The sequence below is a fragment of the Sciurus vulgaris genome (genome assembly GCF_902686455.1).
Source record: "Sciurus vulgaris genome assembly, chromosome: 7".
Lineage (NCBI taxonomy): Eukaryota > Metazoa > Chordata > Mammalia > Rodentia > Sciuridae > Sciurus > Sciurus vulgaris.
The window spans coordinates 125,817,019-125,831,434 of record NC_136467.1 but is presented as its reverse complement, the minus strand read 5'-3'; the positions used below and the strand labels follow the sequence as shown (position 1 = coordinate 125,831,434).

General features: G+C 43.4%; 1 pseudogene across 1 annotated transcript in view; it reads right to left on the bottom strand.

Annotated features, from left to right (window-relative positions):
• The window catches only part of LOC306666960 (trimeric intracellular cation channel type B-like), a 58,698-nt pseudogene that overhangs the window by 35,706 nt on the left and 8,576 nt on the right, over positions 1–14,416 (bottom strand). The window lies entirely within an intron of this gene.

Genomic DNA, 14,416 nt, shown 5'->3' with positions numbered 1-14,416 from the left:
TTGTGAGGGAATGGCAGCCAGGTCTCCAGCTACTCGCTTTAGTTCTGCCAAACACCAGGGCTGTAAACTTCCTCCAAGGTCCAGCTGCACTGTCTTCTTATCACAGGGTTAGGAGTGAGCAGCAGTGTGGCTGTGGCTTCTGCACTGTCCCTGTCCTGATCTCTGTCTGTGTCAGGTTTTTGGGCTTGACTAGGAGCTGCATTCAGAATGGTGACTGATTGGTGTGGGCTAGATTATCACAGTGTCAAGCAGACACACTAAAAGGTTGTTTGATTGCATAGTTTAGAAATGTTAGAATCATCCCAGAAGCTTCTAGTTCCTTCCTGTCTGCCTCCATCTTTTTAGTCTCTCCACCTGTTACGAGCAGAGCAATAAAAAGCCCCCTGAGGCCTGTGGTGCCAGTGCCCTGTCTGTATTGCCCCTCAGAGGCCCATGTAGAGCAGGCCTGGTGGTCTTCAGCATACTTAGTTATCTTCTACCTTATCTGCATCTCTAGTTAATCCTCAGGGATGTCTCCTGCGTGTGTCCACTGGGTCACTAGGGCCTGTGCTCTTTTCCTGGTCCCACTGCAGTGCTTCTCCATCCGGAGTGTCTTCACAGATGTTATACTAGAAGGAAAAAGCAGATGCCTCAGAGAGACCCACAGCTGTGGGGTGGCTGTGGTCCCTGTTTTTATCCTACCTGGTGTTATTGTTTCCATGTAGAGTATACTCCAAAGCCTCATGAGTTGCAGGCTTGGTCCCAGATGTTGGAAGGTGTGGAAACTTTCAGGAGGTGGGGGCCTAGTTGGAAGAGGCATGCCTTTGAAGGATGTATCTTGTCCCAGGCTCTTGGCTCCTTCTTTCTCTAACTCCTGGCCACCATGAGGTGAAGAGTGTCACTCTGCCATGCCCTGCCCACAAGGATTTTCTGCTTCATCACAGGCCCATAAGAATTGGGACAAATGACCATAGGTTGAAATTGCTGAAACTTGAGCCAATGTAAATGTTTCCTACTAAGTGTTTTACCTCAGGGAATTTGTCACAGCAGTGAAAAGTGACCATGACACTTGGGGTTTTCCTGTCCAGCCACAGGAGCACAGTCCCCGTGGGCAGTGTGTGTTCTGGTGTTGGGTCTGTGCTTTATGGCCTCTCCTCACCCATGCCCACCATGGAACATTCTCCCCCTTTAAGATTGTCAGTCCCCTGTGCATTTGGAGTAAGGAATGTTCAAAATCATTCTCCCATTGTCTGTCAAGTTGCTTGAGGGGTCAGGAAAAGACAAAACAGGAAGTTATTATTTTAGCAGGGAATCAAGTTGAAGCATGAACCGTTACTGGTGTGGATGATCTTTCTGTTGTTTCTGCCCTTCCTGGGTGGCTAGAAGTTGGGGAGGTGGGTGGTTTCTCATCCTTGAACCTTGTTTCAGTGTTGACTGTCCCCTTGGGCCTGGAAGACTACCCCACAGCAGGAGCTGTCCAGGTGACTCTCTTGCTCTCACCTGCAGCCTCTGCCATAGGGTGAATGCTAGTTCTGGTTCTTTGTGGGGAAGAATAGTTGCCTGCAATTTCCCTGGACATTTGTTGGGAAGAGTAAAAATCAGGTGTTCACATTTTCAAATTTCTGCTCTAAATGTTCACACCCAATAAAAATGTTTCCATTCTTAGCTTTTTTTTTTTTTTTTTTTTTTTTTTTTTGTTGTTGTTGTTCTTTTAGAAGTGCTGGGGATTTACCCAGGGACACTCTACCACTGAGCTATACTCCTAGGGTTGGTTGTGGCCAGTGTGAGTTCTTGCTAGGGTTTCAGGGGTGGGGGAAGATGAGGCAGTCTCAGGAAGCAGGAGCTCTTAGGAAGTGGCTGTTTTCCTGGGGCAGGTGAACAGTGCATGCCCCAGGATGGCAAAGTACAGATTGGAGACCTGGACAAGTGTTGAGAGTCAGGGATTCTGCATTTGCTCTGAATGGGCTGCTCCAGGTCAGGTGAGCAACAGACCAGGTTGCAGACCTGTTTTTCCAGGCAGGGCCTGCTGGTGCCTTTGGGTTTTACAGTTAGAAGTTGCTGGCTCAGGGCTGAAAAGAAGAGATGCTGATCTTAAGCTGGAGCAGGCCCTGCTGGATAACCTGCCTCTGCAACAGAGGAGGCTTGGATACTAAGGAGGTAAAGGCCTGTGTGTGAACCCTGTGTCCAAGATTGGCAGGAATAAGAGCTGCTTTCTCTGGCAGGCCCTTACCTGTCAGGAATGGTTGGGTGTGAGAGGAGTGGCTTCACTTAGGGATCTTCTCACTTACTCCTTTGGTCTTTCACTCCCTTGTGTGGTACATGGTAGAAGCAGAGGCAGGTGATGCTGCTGATAGATTTAGGAGAGGGGACTGGTGAAAATGAGAAGTGGGGGCGTTTTCTACACTCACAGTCTGAATGTGATTTTGGAGGGACTGAGGATACAGAAAGAGGTCCTGAGGCATATAAAGTCATATTCTGCAGCCAATTGAACTGACTTCTCCCCTCTTCCAGAGCTTAGGAGCTCACAAGTCCTGGATCAGCAGCAGATGGTGACAGGAACCACAAAGGCACCATGCAGCTGGGGCCAAACTTCCAGGGTTATGCTGTGGGGCCCATCTACCCTGAAGATTTGGAGCCTTAGGTGATGAAGCAGAGCTGTAGTGTCACATCAGTGGTTGGCACAGTGATGGAACTTTGGGGTGTCCTGGTGCTGAGCAATAGGGGTCAGTCTGCCTGTGGAAAGGATGACTGACTGCCAGGTGCTTATGGCCTGAGATGATTAGAGTAAGTGATCAAGAATGTATGTGAATCAGACACCAGCATCTGCCACCATGGTTCTAGACTGAAGCAGGTGGAATGTTAGGGAGGGAGATACTCCACCCTGCATCTTGGTCCTTCCTGACTTCTGGTCTTGGAGTGTCCAGAGGCACCTGACCCAGAGACTGATTAGGGGTGGGTGCCCTGAATCTACAGTAAGAGTATATTCAGGGCACAACTGGAAGCAAGAGCCTGGTGAAGGACCTAGTTTGTGTCCTGATCCCTCCCTCCCTGTGTAGGGGAACAATCAGGAAACTGGGTATTGAATTCACTTATGCATTTTTTTTTTTTTAATTTGGTGGAATTGAAGATTGAAGCCAAGGCTAGAACAGCACTCTACCACTGAACTACATCCTCATCCCTTTTCACAGTAAATTGCCCAGATTGGTCTCACACTTTCTATCCAACTCAGCCTCCTGAGTAGCTGGGATTGCAGGTGTGTGCACCACACCAGGATACTCACACACTCTTTATCCACAGATGTGGTTATTGACATCATCTTTCATTTTTTTATTTAGACATATTATACATTTAAGTATTTACATAATGCATTTGGTTATCCTGAAGCATTGTTTATTATCCTGAGTTTTCATTTTGTATGAACTTTTATAATTTTTAATTCAAGTTAGTTTTTTCTAATTTAAAGAGTCAACTATTTACATAAGATTTTTCATGAAAAATAAGGGCCCTCTTGTCTCTTCTTGATTTTTGATCTTCTTAGGTGCTACCACTTTCAATGTTTTAGCTGACTCCTTTCACTTTTACTTCATCTTTTTTGTTGGTACTGGAAATGGAACTCAGGGCTCACACATGCCAGGCAATGTTCTCTCACTGACTTGCATCCATAGCCCTTGCCTTTTACCTCAGTATCTCCAAATACAAGGCCTTTGTTAAGGCTGCTGCCCTTCTGTGCAGGCTCTGTTGCAGTGCCCCATGGCTGAGACAGAAGTCAATAGTTACTGTTCTCTCTCACTCCTGCCCTCCCCCCATCTTCTGATGTTTATATACATAAATTATGTTCAGCTCAGTCGTTCTGTTTCTGTTTCCATGACACTTACTCTCATGTATAAACTTCCAAATTTTCCACTTCCAGTATACCACTTCACTCCTAGTATAACAGTCCTTGGAGTTAATACTCAACTTTGTTTTTCTTTTGATTTTTTTCTGTGAGACTCATTAATTTCACTTTGGTAATGTTGCTATTTGTATGACTCAAAAAGTTCTGACTTTGTTAAGTTTTATTTGTTTCTTATTTTATTTTAAATTTTATCTTGTTGGAAATATATATCCATTCTGGGCCCTTCTGACATACTTGCATGTGGTCTAGTCATCTGTACTTGGAGTGTAACCACCATCATGGCTACTTGGGAAGTTGGAGCAGGAGGATCACAATTTTGAGTCCAGCCTGGGAAATTTAGTGTAATTCTCTCTCAAAGACAAGGGAGTGTGGTGGGCTCGGGATATAATCAGAGAGAACATCCCTGGGCTCCATCCCCAGAAGCAAGCATGCATGCACATGTGCGCGCACACACACAACTAAATTAATAGGACTAACTATTTGATTGTAGCAAAAAAACAAAAAACAAAAAAACAAAAACAAAAACCTCCAAATTAATCATTGAAATGATTTTGTGGTGGGTACTGGCTAGTAGGGATTCAACTCAGGGATGCTTTACCACTGAGCTATATCCATAGTCTTTTTGATTTGTTTTTGTTTGAAACAGGATCTCCTTAAGATGTTGAGGTTGGCTTTGAACTTGCAATCCTCTGCCATAGCATTCCAAGTTACTGGGATTACCGGTGTGCACCACTGCACCCATCATTAAAGTCACATTTAAATATATAATACCATACTGTTAATCTATAAGCACAGGGCATATATTAGATCTTCAGAAATTGTCCATATTGAGAAAAAGAAACTCTGTCATTTAAGCAGAACCACCCCACCTTCTCTACCCCTGGTAATCAGTATTCTGTTTGCAGATTCTAAGAGTGTGTCTGCTTTAGACACTTTGTAAGTGGAATTTTAGAGTATTTGTGATTTCCTCTGCTTCCATGAGGCCAGAAGTTCAGAGTACAAACTGCAGTCCCTGAATGTGAAAGCTTAAATATACCGAGCATACCTGGATTCCAAGGTAGACAAGTGGTGGCACTCAGGAGCCAAAGGCCTTAAGGTGAATGTGGCTTCAGTAATGGACACCAGTCAAAGCAATAGTCAGAGTGTGACTTGTGCACTGTTGGCATTGGCTCGCTCATTCTGATATTCCTACAGTGAAACAGATAGAAAGTCTACTCATTTCTTCAGGTGGATAAGCTAAACATTTCTGGGAGAAATTAACACATGTCCACCTTGAATCAAAAACATAAGACACAGTCCCTCCATCATGTGCCAGACTTGAGCCAGTTTACAGACTCAGACAGAACCCCTGGAATGAAGGGAGGTCAGCTTCCCTGAGGAGGGATCCCAGTGCACTGCTGAAAATTTTAACAGTTCATCTTACTTCCAGCCTCCCTCCAAGGACCCTGTGTGCTGTTATATGAGAAAATGTACATTGGGGAAAAGAAAATAATCAAATATTTTATTACTGTTGGACACTGATTCTAAATTGACATTCCCAGAGAAATCAAATAATGATTTCCAGTCAGAACAGGAACTTATGGAGGTCAGGAAAATCAATGGAGTTTTATGTCAGGTTCTTCTCACACTGGATCCAGAGGGTTCAGAAACTTGAAAAATGGAGTAAGTCTTCTCAGCAACAGGCATGGTCTCCAGGTTGATTTATTTATGTTGAAGTGGGGGCTGTTGTGGCTGTTGTTGTGTCCAAGCAGAAACTGCTAGAACTGCCTCTACCTAGGCAAATAATACTGCTCTCCTGGATAACTACAGAGATTAGTGTCACCTACAAAAACCAAAAAAGTACAGGGGTGGTGATGGCTACACCAACCCCATTCAGTTCACCTGTTTGACCTGTGCTGAAGAGCAGGGGGATCTGGAGAATCCCAGTAGATTCTAGTAAACGTAAGCAGGGGCAGTTCCAATTGCACCTGCTGTGTCAGATGAGGTTTATTGCTTGAGCAAAATAACACTTCCTCTGGTACCTGATATGCAGCACTGAACAGAAAACAACTGGGTTTTTTGTTTGTTTTGGGGGAGGGGAGCAGGGGTACTGAATATTCAACCCAGGGGCTATTTACCAATGAGTTACAGGCCCAGTTCTCTTTATTTTTTATTTTGACACAGGGTCTCACTAAGTTGTTGAGACTGGCCTCAAACTTCCTGAGTTGCTGGGATTATAGATGTAGGCCACCATGCCTGAATCAAAATGGCTTTATCTCCATTGCTGTCCATCATGCCACCAGAAGCAGTTTGTCTTTAGCTCTCAAGGACAGAAATACATACTGTCCTCTCTCTTTTCTTTATGGTAAAAAAAAAGAGTTTAGAATTATCCAGCTGAATGTAGTTTAGATGATCCCCATTCTGTTGGCAACATCAGAGCAACACAGTTAGGAGCAATTGAGCATGGGCCTTCTCTCTACCAGGCTGGATCAGGGTACTGGGCTTGGCCACATCAGTGTCATAGAGCTGCTTCAGAGCCTGTTTGATCTGGGGCTTGTTGGCCTTGACATCCACAATGAACATAAGTGTGTTGTGGTCTTCTAGTTTCCTCACAACAGACTGATGGGTCAGAGAAAGTTCATTGCACTGTGGTGAAGCTTATTTCCCTGCGGGCACAACTTTCACCCAAGTCCTGGGGATTGGGCCAAGGCCTTGCTCTTACTAGCAAGTGTTCTACATCTGAGCTCCATCCCTATCCCTGGGATGCCCATCTGAGGATATTTGGGCTATGTCCACAGCATCATTGAGGAGTCCCCTGGAAGGGGGGTTGTGGGTGAACCTTTCTCTCTTGGTGCTAGGGATTAAACTCATGCCTCACACTTGCTAAGCCTGCATTCTACCACTGAGCCACACGCCCAACCTTGGTATTTGTTTTGTGGCTGTGGATGCCTTTCAGCACTGATTTCTTGCTCTTCAAATCCTCAGATATAGATTTGGAAAGAAGAGAAGTTTTCTTCTTTGCTTTGAAAGACCCTTTCATGAAAAGAGCACATTCACTGTCTCATTCCACAAGATTTCAACTCCTCAGACCTATGTCATTATTTGCTTCATAAGAATCTTCTTTTCTTTCTTGAAATTGAGTTTTGCTCTGTTTCACAGGTTCATCTTGAACCTGTGATCCTCCTGCCTCAGCTTCCTGAGTTGGTGGGATTACAGGCACACACTACCTCACCTGTCCCCTAAGGGTTTTGATTGCTTTCCCTTTCAGAAGAAGTCAGTATTTTCCATTGGTTGATGACATTATGCTGATTAGACCTAGTGAGTGAGAAGTAGTATGATATTTGCCTGTTACACCTCATTAAATAGAGGTTGAATGGTATGAATAATGGCAAGGTAGAACTTCTAAAGTGAGGGAAAAGTCATTGCATCTGGCTCCTCCTATAAACACCAAGGAGGCACAATGCCTAGTGGGCCTGTGGATTTTGGAGGCAGGACATTCTTCATTTGGCACTGCTACTCTGGGCCATTAACTGAGTAAACTGAAAAGCTCTTGGTTTGGACTTGGGCCCAGAACAATAGAAAATTCTCTAACAGATGCAGGCTGCTGTGCCAGTGGCAGATAGGGTTGTTATCTGGATCAGCCCCACTATGTGAATTGATGCACAGGCCCCTTAAGATTTTGGAGCAAAGCCCTGATATCTCTACAGGTAACTTCTTTCCATTTGAGAAACTGATGTTGGCCTTCCACTAAATCTTAGCAGCCTCTATCACTGAGACTGAGCATTTGACCTTGGACAACCAAGTTACCAAATGATCTGAGCTGTCCATCATGAACTACATTTATCTGATTTATCAAATTGTAACACTGTGTGTACACAGGAGCACTCCATTGTTTCCATTGTGAAATGCTAGTGGTGTTGTATGAGATCAGGCCTGAGCAGGCTCCGAAGGTAGAAGTCAAATACATGAAGAAGTACCCCAATTTCCATGCTTATTATTGCTGCTCTACTACCTCCTCTCCCACTCTGTACCTTTGGTCTCATATCCTTATGACCAGGTGACAGAGAAAGGGAAATCATGGGCCTGATTTACAGATTGCTGTACATGATATGCAGGCAACATGCACAAGTGGACACCTGCCACTTTACATCCTGTTCCTGGGTTATCCCTGGATAACCCTAATGAATGGCACCCTCCCCACAAGCAGAAGTTGAAGCAGTAGACCTAACTGTTAATTTTTCTACCAGGGGAAAAAGGACAAATATGCAATTACATATCAATTCATTTGACCAATGGATTGGCGGGATGTGAAGGTCTTGGAAGGAACTTTATAGTAATTCATTGACAAGGAACTTTGAGGAAAGGGATAAATTTAGTAGAGGAAGACTTTAACACTGAAGTGGATAGGATAAATCATTTTGTCGATTCCAGAACTTCTTTTCCCAGACACTTCTCCTATTGCCCAATGGGATGCTGATATACATGGTCATGGTGCCATGGCTGGATGTTTTCCATGAACACAGCAACAGGAACTTCCATTTGTCAAGGCCATTTTGGCTGTGGTCCATCTGCCAGCAGCAGGGTCAACTCTGATTGCCCAATATTTCACCATTTCCCTTGCTGATCAGCAGCTATCTGGAGTTAAGTCAATTATATTGGATAGCTACCATCACTGAAGGAGGAATGTTGTCTTCTTGTTGGAATAAATATTTACTCTCTATCAATTTATGTGCCTTGCCGGTAATGCTTTTTCCCGACATTTTGCGGTGGGTTACAGAATACATTCTGCATCATGGTGATGTTCCACATGGTGTTGCTTCTGATCAAGGAAGTTACATTACAACCCATGAAGTGAGGCAATGGATTGGTGCTCATGAAACTCACAGGACTTACCATGATTCCCACCATCCTTAAGCAGACTGTGACATGACCTGTGGGTCCCATAGTCATGACCCATGCTTCACCTGCTTCACTGTGAGAGGTGTCATGTTTAGATACCAACTAAGAGCAATTCGGATACTATGGATTTGTCATGATGGCCTTCATAGTGGTGCTTGCCGGCTGAGCGTCTGAGTCATGGAAGGAAAAACTGACACAGCGTCTATTCCTAGGAGGATGAGCCTCATGCCCTTCCAGGATTCAACTGGCTCAGTGTAATCAATTTGTTATTGGTGTCTACTTGATCATCTAAATGAATACTGGTATCTCCAGGATCCATATTGGTAGCTAATTCTGAGAGGTTAAATGTTGGGAGGTGGCAGCATCTGGATCAGCCTTAGTAAGGGGAATCAGTGCTGCTGGGCTCAAATGTAGGGTACATCTCTGCCTTTGTGTTTGCTCCATTTATATACCTGTCATTCAAGTTCTGAGTGGCCAATAATAAACTGGGATATTAGGTGGGCATTGAGTTGCTTTTCCCAAGGCAGAGGTCATTTTGTTTTAAAAACCTAGAAAATAAGGTGTTTCCACAAATGTATTTTTGAAAAACTGGAAAATAAAGAGTAGAGGAGATGTTTCTACTTTTCTCTTGTCCTGGATGTTGTTCTCCAGAGACAGGGGCTCCAGGTTGAGATAGAATCCTCAGAGAGTGCGGTGGGCTCCTGATCATGCTCCCAAACACAAGGCATGTGGGAAGTAATTGGGCAAACTTTATACTATTTGACATTAAGTCATATTAACAGAATATGGTAATTTTCCTTAGTATGATGACAATACTGTTATTGAAAGAAAAATGTCATTTCATAGGAGATGAGCACTGACTTTGGAATGAGTGTCACAATAATTGATTTTCTAGTGTTTTAGTAAAAATTATACAACTATAATTTCTTACATTCTCTAACAAATGTGACACCATATTGAACTAATATGATCTATAGTCACCTTTGTACTATGTATATTCAAAGTTTGGAATCTTTTATCTTTGTCATGTAATTCAGAGATAATTTACTCTAATATTTCTTAACAATATGGGAAATATTCACAATATAATGCTGAACAGAAATTAAGTTTGAAGTGTATATGTGTGTTAGCTGGAATCGTGGTGCATGCTTGGAAACCCAGCTACTCTGCAGACTGAAGCAGGAGGATGGAAAGTTCAAAGCCAGCATGGGTGACTTAGTGAAACACTGTCTTAAAATTAAAATTTAAGAAGGTGTAGCTCAGTGGTACAGTATCACTGGGTTTAAGTGTTAGTACAAAAAAAAAAAGAATAAATTTAAAAAGTACAAAGCAACTAACTTATGCATGAAAAGATTTATTCAGGTCACAGTTTGGGAGGGTCCAAAGCCTCTACCAGCTCAGTTCTGGTGAGGACAGTGGATGGTGGCCTGCCATGGTGTGAGCATGTGCAAAGCTAACCTATTACATCACCAGCTAGGCAGCAGAGAGAGACTGGAGACCGTGCCCCCAAATCCTTCCATGACCTAAGGACCTCCCACTGGTCCCCAGCCCTTAAAGGTCCACAGCATCTGCAATACCACTGTGCTGAAGAACAAGCCTTTATGTAGGGACATATAACAAACCATGGAGGAGCGTATGTGTGTGCAAGTGTGTCAGTCTCTGTGGACATTTATTCATTCATGCAATCTGAAATATTTTTGAGATAAGGTCTTGCAAATGATGGAGATATTCAGGTAGAATGTTTTGAAAGATCCTTCAAGACTATCCAACAGGAGTATAAGGGAAATTTTACTCAGTCCCCAGACCCCAGGCGTTAGGGACCCTGCCAGAGATGAACATGCCATCAATGTTTCGTGTGTCTCTCCTGAAAAAAAATTATGCAAATGCTTTCATCCTTGCTTCATTAAAGGAGCACTAGAAAGCAACAAGAGCAGAGGGAAAGATTTCTGCTTTTCAGCTTTCTGGGATGTTGACATCAGATCCTGGTGGGAGGGGTGACAGGAGACACAGAAACCTGTGGCAGGACACAAGGGCTCCTGAGCTCTCCTCTCCTTCAGCCTCCACATCCAGGACCTGGACACCTGTACAGTCCAGGGTTCTCAGAAACTTCATCCCCAGTTAACACCCAATCCTCCCCTTGGCTGCTCAGTGAGGATCCAAGAGCAGTGCAGCAGCGCCCCCGTGTGACCATAAGGCTGAGCATACCAGACCTCGTGCCCAGACCAGATTGTGCTTCAAGTTGATTGGGGGACAGCTGGACATTTTACAATAAAATTTTATTTTGTAGGTTTTAAAACATCATAGTGGGTATTTTACCCTATTAGAATGGATAATAATCAGGCACGAAAATGTATTAAAGCAAAAGCAGAGAGATGTAAAACCTCCTTTCATCTCCACTGGGAGGATTCTGGTTAACCTTTTGACTGGCAGATGCTCATAGACTTAAGTATGAAGGGGAACCTGGAGCTGAGCTGTGTAGCAGCGCTAAGGCCCCCAGTTGTTTTCTGTGCCTGTGTTGTATGCAGGACTACATAGTCACACAAGCACAAAATGAATTATTTTGAATCTTACATTTGAAAACTTTGTTCTGATCAATAAGCAACTTTATATGATATTTCAAACTCACTTAAACAATGTTTTTACCAATCAAATATTCAGTAAAGAAAAAAAAATAAGAAATAACCAGTCCTGATATGTATCTCTCTTTTTCTTGCTGGGATTGAACCCAGGGCCTGGTGCACGCTAGCTCATGCTCTACCACTGAGTTACATCCCCAGTTCCCTTTTGTATCTTATTTTTTCATTGCAAATAATGTCTGATTAATAATCTTATATCTAGTGAGCCCTCTATATTTTTCATTTTATTTTAAAATCATAGATTTCTTGAACACACATGGGATCAAATTGTTTCTCACAGTTATACACCAACACACGTTCATTCAATCATCTATCTAGATATTCATTCAGTCCAGATTTATCGAGTCCCTATTATATACTAGAACTAATCCAGATGCTGGGGATACAGTGGTGACAACAGGGCAAGCTCTCTATGTAAGGATCATATACTTCAGAGATACAGACTGACAACCAAAAAGAAATTATTCAACACAGTGATAATTGCTTTTGAGAAATATGTGCTGGGTCCACAAGATTTGTGGTGGCAAAAATGACAGGGACACCATTTCAGACAGGTTGGTATTAGAAGCCATATCTGAGAAACTGATATCTGCACACAGCAGGCCCTGGATGGTGTAGGGAGGGAACATGAATGCTTTGTAAAGGGGATCCTTGTTACTCTGCTGATATGATGAATATTGTTGTCCCACTCCAGAGGGAAAGATACATGTGCCCACACATCAACTCCTGCAGCAGAGCCAAGGTGGTAGCTTTCCTAGTGGCCAGGGGAAGGACTTTGACCCTCCACTTGCACACACAGAGCAGTGGGTTGGGAGAGGGCTGCACTCAAGGAGGGGAACCTCAGTTGTTGTTCAGGGCTTCTCACAATAGTCTTTGTATCTCTTTGTCCTGGTCTTTGGAGGTCTTTGTGCCCCAGGAGGAGAAAGCCTTTGAAAAAAAGTGGAGAGATCCTTAGGAGCTGACTCTGGAGAGGGAAAAGGAGGAGTCAGTAGAGACAGTGGAGTGGGGTTGGGTCCAAGGTCAGATCAGTCCATGCAGGAGGGGCCTGCTTGACTGCAGGGCTGGAGCCTGGAGCCTCAAAGCTGGAGTTTTTGTACCTGTCACCTGAGGGAGGAGGAGGGCTGCTGGCCTTTGGCTTTTTGTTTTGTTTTTGTAAATGCACCAGAGTTGAAGATAAGGCACCTCCTCTCAAATGACATCTTTTACAGTTTGCTCCTAGTGTGAACTAATCAATATTCCCTAGGGAAAGAGAGAAAGGTACTGGGCAGCAAGTGACATCTTGAGGCAAAAGCTTTTTGTACACACCACCCCTCCCCAGGACCATTTTCTGCCCTCCAAGATCAACCATATGTAAAGGAAAGAGGGGCCTACAGGCTTTATCCTCCACTCCCTCATCCTTCCTCGGCCTATTATTGCCTGAGTTTCCTTTCCTCCACTGCAACCCCAGACCCCCTAGAGCTAAGCAGAGGAGGCTCCAGGTCTGGAATCCTCTTTCCATGTTAGACCTGTGAAGCCATTCCCACAGTGTTGTCCTCCCTGAAGACAGAAAGTGTCACCCAACTTGGCTTGGTTCCCTTACAGAATTCTAGCTGGCACTGCCCAAATGTTCTTGAAACTCCTTATATCAATAATTTAAACTCATTCTTTAGACTTGCTCCTTTGACAGTTTGCAAGGGAAAACTGAGGCCCAAAGAAGATATGCCAGGACTTTGTCCACGACCCATGGATGATATGGCAATGTAGGCATTGAGTGAAATGTGAGAGGGTCCCTTGTGCTTCCACTATTATTTTTCTTTCCTCCCACCCCCTGTTGGCAGCAAAGGGAATGATCTGCAGTCTCCTTTGGACTATTTTGCATTTGGGGCTTTATTTGTTATGTGTCTGTTGGCTAAAATAGCATCCCTTTCAGAGCTGTGATGTAGCTCAGGGGTAGAGTACTTGCCAGGCAGCGTGAGGAACTGGGTTTCATCCCCAGCACTGCAGAAATACAATTTTAAGAATAAAAGTATAATTTTGAAAAGCAATTGAGTGAAGATCGAATGTTATGAAAACCTGAAGGCTCATTCTAAGGCAGAGCTTCTGGTGTTGGATTGTAATTAATATTGTATTTTTTAAAAACAGTTTTTTCTTGAGTTTGGGGCTTAGTCTCTCATAGCTTACACCTATAATATTCTCTCCCTGACACCTCTTACAAATTCCAGTTTATACTAGAAGATACAATTCCAGAATTTCAGAGAAAGCAAAAGGCACCAAGTTTTCCCAGTCCCTGGAGATACCACTGTCAAACCATTGGTGGGTAATCATCCAGGTTTTCCCTCTTAAAAAATATACGCTATGTAAGTGGTGACATTATAATCCAGTATTGTCTTAACCTTTTTTAAAAAAGCCTGAAATATGTTTTACAGCAATAAATTAAAATTTATTTTGCTCATGTAATGGCTACATAGAACTTTGTTGCATAGATTTTCTTTGGGGGATGATGGGAATGCTCTCCATCTTCATTCACTGGTGGTGACGCAAGCATGTATGAGTATTCAAACTCAAGAAGTTGTACATTTCAAATATATGCATTTCATCGTATGTAAACTATGGATTAGTAAAGTTGGTTTAAGAAGGATGGTACACCTTTGAAATGTGTGTTTTGGTTCTGCATAAAGAAAATAAAACAAATTAATCATGTTCTTAAGAGATAGACCAAGACACATCTGGAGGTAAAGAGTTATGGGGGCTAGTCCTGGTGGTGAACACCTATCTGCACAATCACAGTGGCTCAGGAGGCTGAGGCAGGAGCACAGCAGGTTCAAAGCCAGCCTCAGCAATTTAACCAGGCCACAAGTAATTTCTTAAGACCCTCTCTCTACATAAAAACATTTAAAAAGGGCTGGAAATTTGGCTCAGTGGTTAAGCATCCTGTGTTCAATCCTTGGTAATGAGGGGGCGGGGAGGGAGGTATGTTGTCTCAAATTATTAATAGTCCCAAGGAGCAGCAAACTTAAGAACACCCATATATGTATTTGGGGGCCAGGAA